The following is a 15,124-nucleotide window of genomic DNA, read 5'->3' on the forward strand; positions in this document are numbered from 1 at the left end:
GGTCCCAGTGTATCTAGGTTATGGACCGGCTTAATGTAATGTGTGGATTGGACCTCTCGATGTATTTCTGGGATGTCTTATGGGTTGCATATTATTTGTTTGGTCTCTGCGCGACATGCTTTGTAATTATGTAATTGTTTTATTTCCTGGTGGCCGACCTTATTGTTTATGGTCAAGGGTTTGTATATATATGATGTAAGATCTCATTATAGATCATATCATGGGATGTAAGGAGCGAATAATGTAATAATCATTCAAGAAAAGGATTTGGTCGATCATTGGTGATCAAATTGGGTTTATGTAAGAGGATTTAGTCCTCTGGTATTGAGCTTAAAACTGAAAGTGTATTCAAGCATAGGAGATGCTATCTTTGCAGTTCATTCCTTCTTCCGAATTGTTGTCTGGATTTCTATGTAGTCAGTAAGACTCCTTTTGTGATGAGAAATACGATCTAGGATGTTGGCCTTCTTGCAACTATAGACCCCTCAATTTTAATTCACATAATTACTTTAGAAGTATTATCTAACTGTGGGTAGGCTTCCCGGTGTGGTTTTTCCCTTTACCGGGTTTTCCACGTGTAAATCTTGGTGTCATGTGGATGGTATTTATTCTCTCATTATTGTTTATTCTTAATTTGTTTATCTGCTATTTTAGTAATTGGTTTATACATTCTGTTATTGATCTTTTGGGTTTCGGTATTAAATTTTTAATTGTTTAAGGTTCCAGTAATCTTGTGACAACTGATTCACCCCCCCTCTTAGTTGTCTTCCAATTATTTTAACTGTCTCACACATCCATCTTCAACTACATCACCTGCATCTGTATCAGTTATGCCAAATGCTAGCAATCTCCCCCTTTGGCATTGATGGTGACACTAATTGGATATACAATCAGAGTAACCTCATCATCTGCAACTTTCTTGCTGGTATCACATCATCTATCAGTTCTCACCCTTAACCAATGCTTCTCTCAATCTAATCTTCTAATCTTCAACTTCTCTCATATATTTTCTTTTCTTCTCCCATATCTAGTTTTGTTTCTTCTCCTCATTTGACAGCAATGCCAAAGGTATAAATGCATCACTAGTCTTCAATTTTGTTGCTACCTCTTCCATCATCTCTGTTAATCAAATCATAAAAATTATAACAAAGCATTAAATCAGAACTTTACATCAGACTTGCTCCCCCAAAGGAGTAGTCTGCACCTTCATAAATCCTTAGTGAAAGATAAACATGAAATCCACAAGATTGATGGATTTCCATCATTCTAGTTCTTTCGGTTTAGGGGTATAACCCCTAGTTTACCTCTAAGAAACTCAAAGGTAGCCTTCAGTAAGGGCTTAGTAAAGATATCAGCTAACTAATCTTTACTCTTCACATATTCCATCTTCACCTATTTTTCTTGAACTCTTTCCCTCAAGAAATGATACTTAAATTAAATGTGCTTGGTTCTAGAATGAAGTACATGATTCCTATAAATATTTATTGAACTTGTATTATCACAATAGATAGTCACCAGTTCAGACATATCTATCTTGAATCCTTCTAGCATATGTCTCATCCATATTGCCTATGTGCAATTCATGGATGCAACTACATACTCTGCTTCAATTGTAGATTGAGAAACACAAGTTTGTTTCTTGCTTGTCCATGCCACTAGTCTTCCACCAAGTAGAAAAGATCCATCATTTGTTCTTTTTTGATCATCCACATTACATTTCCAATCAGCATCAGTAAAGATATCCAAAGTAAAATATCCTTTATAGGGATACCATAAACCATAGTCTATTGTGCCTTTGAGATACCAAAAAATTCACTTCATAACCACCATGTGACTCTCCTTAGGCTCTTTTTGAAATCTAGCCACTAATCCAATAGCATGAGCAATGTTTGGTCTACTATGAACAACATAGTGTATCTTGCCAATCATAGATCAGCAATCTTTTTCACTAATAGTAGGGGAATCATCTTGCTTTGAAAACTTGCAGCCGGTCACCATCGATGTTCCTACAGGTTTGCAGTCTTCCATGTTGAAAGTCTTCAACACCTCTTTAATATACTTGGTCTGACAAATAAAGATACCACCATCCAATTGTTGGACCTGTAAGCCAATAAAGAACTTTATTTCACCAATTAGAGGCATTTCAAATTCCTTTTTTATTATATCAGCAAAGTCCATACACATCATCATTTCCACCAAAAAATATGTCATCTACAAACACTTCTGCTATCAGCATCTTGTCTCCATCAGTCTCCAAATAAATATTGTTGTCCTCACTGGTACGTTGGAAACCAATTTTGATCAAATGTGCATGTAATCTCTCATACCATGCTCTCGATGCCTACTTTAGACCATATAGTGCTTTATGCAATTTACACACCATGTCCTTATCATCAGTCAAGGAAAATCCATCTAGTTATTCAATGTATACTTCTTCTTCTAGAATCCCATTTAGAAAGGTTGATTTGACATCCATTTGATAAACTTTGAATCCCTTATATATAGCAAATGCGAGCATCATCCTTACACCTTCTAATCTAGCAACCAGTGTAAATTTTTCACCATAATCCTCACCTTCTTCTCGAGCATACCCTTTGCAAACTAACCTTGCCTTGTTTCTTACAATTTTTCCTTCTTCATCCAATTTATTCCTAAAGACCCATTTTGTTCCAATTACATTCTTATCCTTCGGTCTAGGAACAAGTGACCATGTCTGGTTCTTATCAATTTGATTTAATTCTTCATTTACTGCATTCATCTAATCATCATCCTTTAGTGCTTCCTTAACTATCTTGGGTTCTATTGTATAAATCAAACATGAGTTATCTCGAATCTTTCTCCTAGTTTGCACACCTGCATTCTTATCACCAATTATCTGCTCTTATGAATGGTTTAGTCTGACATATCTAGGTATTGCCTATGCTGGTTTTGCATCTTCTACATCAGGTTCTTCATCTTCTTCCTCATTTTTATTGCTTACCGGTTGAGCATCTAATTCTACATTTTCGGTTCTTCATCATTTTTTGCCCACGACACAATGATTACAAACTTTTCTTCATTATCATCCTTTTCAGGTTCTGATCTACTTGTACCTTTAGACTTATCAAATAGATCATCAACTTTTACAGTAGCACTTTCAACAATTTTCTTAGTTCTCTTATTGTAACATTTATATGGCTTACTCTTTGAAGAGTAACCAAGAAAAATTCCTTCATCAGATTGTTACCTCTCTTCACCAGTGCCCGGTTTAAAGTGTATACAACAGTACTAACCACTTCTCTCCAAAGCATTTTGGATACATCACCCTGTAATAACATGGTTCTTGCAGCTTCAACTATTGTTATGTTCATCCTTTCTGCTATGTCATTCTATTGTTGTGTCCTTGAAGCAAACATTTGTCTCTTTATACCTTGTTCATCACAATACTTAACAAATTCATCATATATGAATTCACCTCCTCGGTCTAATCTTAAACACTTCAAGTTCTTACTGGTTTCATTCTCAACCAGAGCTTTAAATGATTTAAATTTACTAAATGCTTCTAATTTCTCCTTCAAAAATGTCACCCACATCATTTTAGAATAGTCATCGATGAAAATCCTGAAATACCTATCACTATAATAACTCTTTGTTCACATAGGGCCACAGAGATCAGTATGTACCAAATCTAAAATATTCTTAGAAATACAATTCTTCATCTTGAAATAAATAGAGGTCATCTTACCGAGTTGACAATCTTTACATATAACACTATCCAGTTTGACACATTGGGGTAATCCTCTTACAACACTTGACTTGCTTATCTTAACCAAATTATCAAAATTAACATGACAACATTTTTTATGTTATAACTAACTATCTTCCATTTTTGCGACTAGACAATTATTAATATTACTATTCAAATGGAATAAGTTACCTCTAGTGTTCTTCCCAGTAGCAATCAGTTCACCATTACCTCCAATAATTCTCCAGACTCCACTTTTAAACTCAAGTAAATAACCTTTATCATTGAGTTGACCAACACTTAAAAGATTATGATTTACACCATCAACCCAAAACACATCATCAACATTACTCTTCCCATTTAGAGAGATTGAACCTTTACCTTTCACCATGCAAGGAGAGTTATTTCCAAATCTAACAACATCTCCATAAAATTCATTAAGGGTTATGAACTTACTTTTATCTCTAGTCATGTGGTGTGAGCAACCACTGTCTATAATCCATTCATCATTATTCTCCATATGAGATACTAGTTCCTTTTCATCTGATAGTTCCTCCTTCACGACTACAAACACAATTTATTTATTGTCATCTTCATCTTTAGAATCCTCATCGGTCACACCTTCATCTACTGCAACATAACAATGTTTCTTGCCCTTTCTTTTGAATCTTCTAAACTTCTCTTTCTTATCAGTGCTAGGGAAGTTAGCAACAATATGACCAATTTTACTAGTAGCCTTCCTTTATACTTACCAGTGCCTCTTGGAAATCTTTTTGCTGACAGTGCCTCAAGTTCCATCACTTGATCTTCATTGTCTTCATTTCCTCAGTTACTTCCATGACTTGTCCTGCACTCATGATTTTGACATATATCTTTTCCTATTCTAGCAGATGAACCGGTAACAGAAGCTTTAAAGGTGCATTTAGTAGATTTTGTCACACTATTGTCAAAACTATTTAACTCAAAATTTGTAAGCTTACCAATCATGGAATCAACAATTACCTTATCTTTTGAAATAGATCTAAGTTCTTGGATTGTGGATACTCTTATAGCATACTAAGGATGAAGAGTTCTAAGCATTTTACTTACTATAGCCTCATCTTCAATTTTACCTCCAGGACTCTTTATGCTGCCAACTTCTTTCATTCCCTAACCATATTGTGAAATATTTTCTCCTTCAAGCATTCTCATGTCATCGAACTTTCCTCTCAATCTTTCCTCTTTGGCACTTTGAACATGCTCGTCTCCTCCATAGATTGTCTCTAACTTTTCCCAAACCTCACCTGCAGTTTCCAATCCTTGAACATCAATATATTTTGAATCAGATAAAGTACTTATAATATCTTCTAGGGCTTGCATCTTATCTTTTTGCTCTCTGAGTTCATCTGGTGTCAAGGGAGTTGTAGTAGGAGCAACATATGTTGTTTCAACTTGCTACCAATATTGTGCACCAAGACCTTTGATGTAGATCTTCATTCTATCTTTCCAGATCTTGTAGTTATCCTTGTTGAACTTAGGACCCTCTTTCTTCATCCTCTTGACTTCCTCAGAATATTTTCCTCAAGCGGTTAGGCTTTCTACACATAGAGGAACAAAGCTCTGATACCAATTGTTAATCTTATGAGGATATGGTTAATACTGAGAGGGGGGTGAATCAGTACTAATACCAATTGAAACTTTAAACCAAAAACAAACTTATATCATATCTGAAACCATTTAACAAATATCTCAACTTCTTTAATCAGATCTGAAAACCTCTTTATCAGATTTGCTTAACACATTAATCAAATCATTTACAACATCAATCAATTCTTTTACCACTTAAGCAATCATATAGATTTGATCATTTACCAACTTATCTTATCAGATCAATCACTTTTCTCTATAAACTCTTATCAGTACTGGTAACCTTTAATAGACCTCTGATAAAACATCATAACTAGTGTCTCAAAAATAATGCATGAAATGAAACATAAACAAGAACATCACATGAAAAACATTCCACACATGAACACCATAAGTTTTTGATGTGTAAACCCAAATAGAGAAAAACCACCGTGGGAGTTGGTATGCACAAATATTTGTACACTTTCTAAGTATGCCCTGTTAGGAGCTTACAATACGCCATGTTAGGAGAAAACCCTGTTAGGAGTCACCCGGTTAAGGGATTTGCCTAGCAGCCCGGTTAGGAGCTTGATGATCTTTTAGGATCAACCTTGTGAGAGGATTTAACACTCTTTTTAGAGATTCTCTATTAGGGGAGTTAAATGTTTAAGGCCTATTAGGACCTACCTGGTTAAGAGATTTAACCTACTGCAACTGTTAGGGTACAACAGTGAATAAGTGATCTGTTACTTGCACTTCTCTGCTTGCTTGATCAGATCCAGTTATGTACAACACTCTGCAACTCTCAGGTAGATCTCACACTTTACTTGGAAATCTCAACACATTCTCTAAGATCACCGACACCATAAACATCAACTATGTCATCCTAAATAGCCATCTCAACTAGGTTGGCCACTAAACCCTAAGTACATCATGAATTTTCAATATAAATCATAAGAGATCATCTCTGATCGATATACAGAAATTTACAACAAATTATACTGCAATATCAACCATTGGTTGATCGTAACCCATCACAAAAATCCGATCTGTATCAAAGTCAAAACCTCAAAACACTCTACTAAGCATTTCGTTGATTCCCAAGAAATTCTTCCTTGAATCACGCTAAAATAGCAATCAAATATTTTCACGCAGGTTGTGTCATGCTACCACCTTCATGTAGACTCATCGTCGATCACCACCATAACAAAAATTATTACCGGTTTGATGATATCTTCACCTATCTTAAACCCTACTAAAACCTTAGCAAAACTTCATTAGAAATTTTAAACACGTCTTCAGGTAATCATCACAAGTTTCAGTTTTGGTCAGATATACCTTTCCATGATACAAGCTCATCTTCCAAACCACAAATCACCAATCATCATCGATCGTCCAATTCAATCAAAACATATTTGCTTTATCGGTTAAAGTCCCATTTCACAGACTTTAGTTCTCTGTCAGTAAACCCTGTCTTCCGGTAAACCAAATCACTTAAATGACAAAAAAAAAACATCAGGAACATTATTTTACATCAATTGCCATCAATGATAACACAAATAACTTATCAAGACATCTAATCACAAAATCTCAATCTCTTCATCACAAATAGACTTCTATCCTCTATCGGTGCAGTCATCCATCTTCAACTGCATCACCTGCATCTATATCAGTTATGCCAAATGCCAACAAATAGGTCATATTATGACATAATAGGACCTCTTATCACATAATAGGTCCTATTACTACATAATAGAACCTATTATCACATAATAGGTCGTATTACGACATAATGGGACCTATTATCACATAATAGGTCGTATTACGACATAATAGGACCTATTATGTGATAATAGGTCCTATTATGAAATAATATGACCTATTATCACATAATAGGTCATATTACAAAATAATAGGACCTATTATCACATAATAGGTCCTATTATGACATACTAGGGCCTATTATGTGATACTAGGACCTATTACGACATAATATGACCTATTGCCACATAATACGTCATATTATGTCATAATAGGTCCTAGTATCACATAATAGGCTTCATCATGTCGTAATAGGTACTATTATATGTAATAGGACCTATTATGTCATAATAGGACTTATTATCACATAATAGGACCTATTATGTCATAATAGGTACTATTTCAACATTATAGGACCTATTATCACATAATAGGCCTTATTATTTCGTAATAGGACCTATTATCACATAATAGGCCCCATTATATCATAAGACTCCTTAAGACCCCTATGACCCCTTAAGACCACTATGACCCCTTAAGACCACTAAGACCTCTTTGAACCCTCAAAGACCAAGTTATGACCCCTTAAGACCACTTTGACCCCTTAAGACCACTAAGACCTCTTTGAACCCTTAAGACCCCTATGACTGGGCTTAATACCACTGTGACCCCTTAAGACCCCTAATAGGACCCGTTAAGACCCCTTTGACCCCTTAGGATAGATTTGTTTAGAATGTTTACATGTATGAATGCATTTTTTTCATTGTTTATATAATACATGATTCGTCTCAAGTTTAGAATGTTTTTGATTAAGTAAAAATAGGTTTTAGGGGATCCAAAACCCTATTACAATTCAAAAGATATGCATTAAAGAGAAAAAACAAAATAGCTGCAAAACACCAGCACAAAAACCAGTAGCTAAGAAAAAGACAGCAAGAAGCCAACAAGAAGTTGGCTCCAAACCCAGAATTACAAATTAATTGAAAACTTTAATAGATTCCTCAGCATTTTGAACCAAGAGCATCATTGCCTTGGCCGCTTCCCTCAGGTCATTTTTTTCCTCTCTCAGCTGGCTATCTTTTATATTGATCTCCATCCCAATAGTGTGTTGCCTTGTTCTACGCCTAGGAGTCTGGTGGGTGGTGCTGGAAGTTGGAATATCATCAATGACAACCAGATTCTTTTCCTGATTTTTCCTTTCTAGATGATCCACCAAAGCATTCATGTTCTATGATGAGACTTTGAGGACCTGGAGACTATGGTTCATGATGTTTTTTAGGGCCTTCTTAGTACGAACGACTCAGGAATTGATGTTGTCTTTATCCTCTTCAGCCTGTTCTTTCAAGGTTCTTATAACATCCTCCAGGTGTTTCACATCCCCTTTGATCAATTCTTTTTCTAGTCAATCCTCCATCTTGATTTCCTCTTCAACTTCATTGGTTTCCATCTCATCATTCTTTTTCCCAGAGTCCTTAATCAACTTATTAATCTTGTTTTCCAACTCCCTCTGTTTACTTTGCATGCTAGTAATGTTGTCGACAACCCATTTCTGGAAGTTGAAGGACTCCAGAGTACTGTTATGGGTGGTATTCAAGATGGTGTTCGCAGAATCCCTACCCTATTCAGTGCCCACAGAGTTAGGATTGTCATCCTCCTTAGAATTCAAAGCAACATTCCTATTGTCTGAGCCCATAAGGTTAGAGTGAGGGTTTTCAGAGTTACCCCTTGCATCCTCTTTACTAATGTTCTCATCCTTTTCATACTCCATATTAGTTTCAAAATCCTCACCCTTTTCCTCCTCCACATCACAGTGCACCTCCATATCCACATTATTTGTGTCATCTCTCCTTTTTTTGTGGGTAGATGCATTAGGTTGTTCCTCATCCAAATCTAAATCTTTGCTACTCTCAAAGATATGTGCATTCGTGATCAGAGGGTCATCTTTGGTCACCCTAGCCTTGTCCTTCAGATGTTCATAAATGAGAAATATAAGCCCCTGATGGGCTATAGGGTAGGAGTTAGGCTTTTTAGCATGGTTAGCAAGACTCTCATTCAGAGAGGACGCTAAATAAAAAGGTAGGGATATTTTGGCCCCATGACGGAAGTGGTTCAAAATAGCAAAGTGATAGTTATAGATTTTTGTAAATCTATCATCAACAGTTAAATACTCCATTAAAACCCTCCAAACTTTTTGCCAAAAGGGCTTTACCTGTTGGGGAATGTAATAGGAAATGTTGTCTTTCTTCAAGAGTTTGCCCTTCTAATCCTCTGATTTTGGGAAGATTTTGAGTGCTTCAGCTGCATACTTCTGATCTCTGTAAAATTTGGTGCCCTCCGTCTGCAGACCTGTGACCTCTACGACCAGGTTCTCATCAATTCGCCATATCTCCCCGAACAGGGTAACTCTATTGTTACTCCAGCCTCTGGAAAAACCGTGAGAAACAAAAATTTTGCTTTCGTGAATCTTTTCCATATAGTCAATAAAGCCATATCTGTGAAGTCTTCTCTAGACTTTTCATTCACTCTTCCAATTTTTGCATCCTGGGGGCTCATTCCTATTTAAATTACCACCCATTTTGAGCTCCAGGTAGAAGTACCAGCAGCTATAATTCACAGTCCGCAGATGAAACCCCAAATGCTTGTAAATTCTGGAGTTACTAAATAGATATTCTTTTGTTGTTTTGAAACTTATGTTTATGGCCACACAAACCCAACAATTATGATTATAATCTTCCTCATGCATATGATCATGGAAATGATGCCAAAAAGCACTCATTAACTAGTAGTTAATCTGCCCCCAAAATCTGTCTTTGGAATTCATTCCCCAAAATATAATCATGATATTAACTTGACCCATTGATACGATCAAAATACAATTTCTCTTTAACCTCCCTTTTACAATGAGTTTCTCCAATATATTTAACATCATTATCTAAATTGACCCCTTCATTAGCTAAGAGATCTGCAACTTTTTTGCCTTCTCTTAGAGTATGAGTTATGCTAACACTAACATAGTTATTTAACAAATATTTAGCACTTTTAACTAAGTTAGTAATATTCCAAGAAATAGAGCTTGTACCTTTGAGGGCTTGGATGATGTTTAAGGAGTCCCCTTCGAGCCAGATTTTTTTGAATTTGAATCCCTAGGCAAGCTGGAGGCTTTTTAGCATGGCCAGAGCTTCAGCCACATGATTATTTTGGACCCCAAAAGGAGAAGCAAAAGCTGCAATGCAGACTCCTTGAGCCTTTCTGATAACTCCTCTACCACCAGACTTCCCAGGGTTGCCCTTAGCCGCCCCATCAAAATTCACCTTTATCTAATCATGATCAGGAAAGTGCCAAACAATATTATCTCTCCTATTCTTATTGTCAGATCTGTAGACTTTATGTATTAGGTTCCATTCAGTGAGGATGTCTTTTTCCATATCATTCATATCAGTAACAAACCATTGCTTATTGTTCTTGTGAGGAATATTGATGTTCTCTTTTATGGCCCAACAGATTTTTTCAAAAACCACCTGAGAGTTACAATTAGCTTCCCTAAATATTTTGTTATTTCTTTCTTTCCAAATGCCCCAGCAAATCATGGGGAGGGTCAAGGACCAAAGGTTATTGGTAAGCTGGCATTTAGTGGGGAAATTCCATTGCCAGATAATATCCTTGATACTCTTGTTCATAACCCAACTAACTTTCCATTTCTCCCACATTTTACACCAAATTTCCCAGGTAAAGGAGCAGTTAAAAAAGAGATGATCAACTGATTCTTCCTCTTTCTTGCATAGCTCGCATCTATTAGGGAATTTGAAACCTCTTCAAACCAAATTGTCAAGAGTAAGGATACTATTGTGAGAAGCAATCCAAAAGAAAATATTGACTTTAGGGATCAGAATATTGTTCCAAACTTTACTCCAAATGGGATTACTGGTCTGAGAAAAAGTATTTTTGTAGGCTGAAGCAATCATAAATTCACCTCTAGGATTACCTTTCCAGAGAAAAACATCATCATAGTCTTTGTTAAGGGAAAAGGACAGCAGCTCCTTCTGGAGTAAGGAAAATCCAGAATGTATAATATCAAGCCTCACCCATTTGTCCTCCTTCCAGTAGTCACACACCATAATCCCAAACCTCCTTTTACATTCCTCAATAACTTGACTATTGTCTTGATCATAAAGAACTTCATTCTTCATCCAAGGGTCCTCCCAAAACCTTATTTTGTCACCTTTTCCAAGGACCCATCCAGCTCCAACTTTGGCCACTTTTATGGATTTGATAATACTATTCCAAATGAAGGACCCAACAGGAATGTCTTCAGAGTCAAGGACCCCTTGGATAGGCTGATTCTGAATATATTTATCAAACCATATTTGATTCCAATCTTTCTTGGTATCATAAGCTCTCCATAATTGTTTTGTTAGAAGAGCTTTGTTAAAGGTTTTTAGAGCTTTAATCCCCAATCCTCCTTTGTTCTTTGGTCTACAAACTTTGTCCCAAGCAACCAAGGATATCCTCTTTTTTTCTTCAACTCCTGACCATAAAAATCTCTTCTGGATTCTTTCCAATGCTTCAGCAAATTTAGCCAGGATACCAAATAAACTGAGGGCATAAACAGGGAGGTTCTAGAGAGTAGCTTGAAGGAGCTGCAATTTCCTAGCCTGAGATAAAATAGAACCTTTCCACCCAGCAAGTTTTTTGTTGAATTTATCAATAATCATATTCCAAAAGGAGTTTGGGGGAGTTAAACCCAAGGGAAGACCCAGATAGGTGGAAGGGAGCATGTCCACCTTGCAACCAATAATCTTAGCAATTTTCTGTTGTCTTATGACCGGAGTATTCATGAAATATATAGCTGATTTGTCCCAATTGACTTGTTGACCAGTAGCCAAAGCATAGGAATTAAGAGCAGTTTTGAAGGCCTCTGCCTCCCTAACAGAAGAATATCCCATTAGGATAGTATCATCAACAAACTATTGATGAGAGCAAAAAAAATTAGTAAAGGAAGGTTGAAGACCTTTGATGGTTTTGCTCAATTTCAAATTGTGAATCAATCTGCTCATGCTCTCAGCCAAAATGGTGAAGAGAAGAGGAGATATGGGATCTCCTTGTCTGAGCCCCCTTGACGTTTTAAAGAATTTTGTTGGAGATCCATTAATCAAAATAGAGAACATAGGAGTGGTGATCAACTCTCTGATAATTTTGGTTATCTTTTCATCAAATCCAAAAGCCTCCATGATTCTGAAAAGAACATGCCACTCCACTCTATCATAAGCCTTTGCCAGATCCAACTTTATCAAGAAGCCTTCTTTTTTAGCAGAATTGAGGGAATGAATGTTCTCATGCACAAGAATGATAGAGTCTAGAATCTGCCTACCAGGAACAAAACCTTTCTACTCCTCAAAGATGATGAAGGGGAGAACAGCCAAAATTCTAGTGGTCAAAACTTTGGATATGATCTTATAGAAAGAGTTACATAGACGTATTGGCCTAAATTTTCTCATAGAATCCACCCCAGCAACTTTAGGGATTAGGGCAATAAACGTGGATTTGGGTTCCTTAAGGATTCTTCTAGCTCCAAAAAATTCTTTGACCGCATTAACAAAACATGTGTATATGAAAATTGTAATGTTTTTCAATGTTTAGAATGTTTGCATGTACAAATGTAATCTTTTCAATGTTTATTTAACAACATTTGATTCGTTTAAATGTTTAGAATATATTTTTAAAGAATATTTGTACAATGATTCATTTTTGTTTGTAACATATGTAGATGAGTTCTTGTTTTTTAATTTTATTTAATGTATGCACACATCTAGATTCATATATATATTCATACATTTGACATCATGGCTTCCGAGTGGTTTTGATCATCATTCTTTTGAGCAGAGTGTGCATCCTGATCCTCAGCAAACCCCACATAGGTTTGCAACTCCTAGCAGTACTCCCAAGGATAGGGAGAGTGTTCATGCACAAAATATTGTTAGATTGAAGGCCGCTCTAGTGAAGCTAGAGCGGGCTTTGTGAAACACTCATGTCCTTCCCATTAGGGAAATGTTAGTTTATGTTCGAGATGAGCTTACATGTATTATTGGCCTTTCCCAATCATACAACCCATATGATGACCATCATATTGATCACTTTTATGCCTCTTTATCCCACACTGTCTCTGGCACTGTTAAATGGAGACAAGTAGATAGGGATGTATCCTCTACAAATGTCAAATTCATGTTCCCCTTTTACATGGATATGAGAGTCGTTAGAGGTTATCGAGTCACTAGGTGCAAGGATGACCTTGTCGCATTGTTCATATACCCAAGATGGTTGGCGACACAACATATCTGGCCACAAAAGGATGAGCTACCACAGTATTTTTGCAAATAATTGTTTGTATAATTTCACCTAGGTTATGATGTTGACTACAATGATTATCCACAGCATGTTGGCCAGGGTAAGGGGAGATTTGGAGACAAATTTAGACACCTTGATCTACCACAACCCCCTAGTAAGTGGGAAATGGTGAGTCAAAACCTTTTGGTTCTTCCAAAAGGTTTGGATTTTTCCACAAGTGGCGCAGGAGATATTGCAGTTGAGGACGCATGAGTTGACATGTATTCTAGCATAGCCACCATTGTGACTCAGGTTGATGAGATGACCTCTGATTGTGTTGGTAGATATATGTTGTGTTCTTATACCACACCTATTGTTGATCCTTCAGATCCATTTTATGATACTTGTATTCGTCATGAGCTATTGTCGCCTGCAGAGATTGCACAGTTACCTCAGGATCGTCTGCGAGAGATGAGCTCCTTTTTAGTGAGTGATCTTGTTGATTCATATCAGGGTTTTTCTACAGTACTTGGTATCCCTCCCCAAGAGATTCCAGAGCTCATTAGATGAGTACTTCGAAGACCCTCCACTAGTAGCAGCCATGGAGGTGGAGATGCAAGGCCAAGTGGTAGATCGAGGCAGGAGTATATTTTGATACCTCCTACAGCTCCTTTGTAGAAAACATGTGTTGTTCCTACACCTCTTGAGACTACAGCTGATCCTACGCCAGAGACACCAGGAGTTCGGAGAGGAGGTTTTTCATCTCTTCTTATGCATGAGGGTATTGATCCAGATGCAGTGTCATTACACTCTTTTGAGATATCTGGCATTGGGCGTGCATTTGAGGAGAGGAATAAGTTAAGAAAACAAATTTAGAATTGATTTAATTGTATATCTATTACAATTTAGAATGACATGTTTTTTTAATTTTCAATATATTATGGGTTATTTTGATGGTCGCGAGCTATGGAGATTTGCAAGCACCTGGTGATCCTATTCCTCAAGATACATAGGTAAATTTATATAAATATATTTAAATTTAAATTCATGTGTGTCTTATTTATTTTCTTTTATATAGATATTTAGTAAATAACTATACATGTACACACATGTTTGTACACTATTTTTTTAACATAGAAATTGTGTACAATGTAGGAACCTCGAGCAAGCGATGGATCGGATTAGGGATCGGGTCAGGGCACGAGATAGAGATATATTGTTGTACATGCTCACTTGATATATTGCATATACATTTGTAGATCTAACATTTCTATTACACATGTTGTGGACATTTCTCTAGATACATTGTGGACATTTCAGTCATTTTTATGTACTTTTGTAGACTTATTTTAGACATTATATCTAGACATTTCATGTGTTACATGTTTATATAGATACATTTCATTTGTTACGCACATTTATTTCACTTTAATAAATCATGTTTTATGTAGAGTTTAAATTATGCCAATGATATCTGTATGCGGTGAAAATGGATAACAACAATAACAATGTTGGAAGACTAAATGGATTCAACCACAAAAACCCTAGCCTAACAACAACAAAGATCCACCATAACATATGAAGATTACCTAAGACAATGCAAATCAAGTGAAATCACAAAGATTATACCATCACATGTCCAATAGGGTTTGAATCTCCATTCTTCCTATCTCCATTGATCTTGCTTGATATATTTGCTATCAGATTTTATGT

The sequence above is a fragment of the Cryptomeria japonica genome, chromosome 11 (assembly GCF_030272615.1).
Source record: "Cryptomeria japonica chromosome 11, Sugi_1.0, whole genome shotgun sequence".
NCBI classification, from domain to species: Eukaryota; Viridiplantae; Streptophyta; class Pinopsida; order Cupressales; family Cupressaceae; genus Cryptomeria; species Cryptomeria japonica.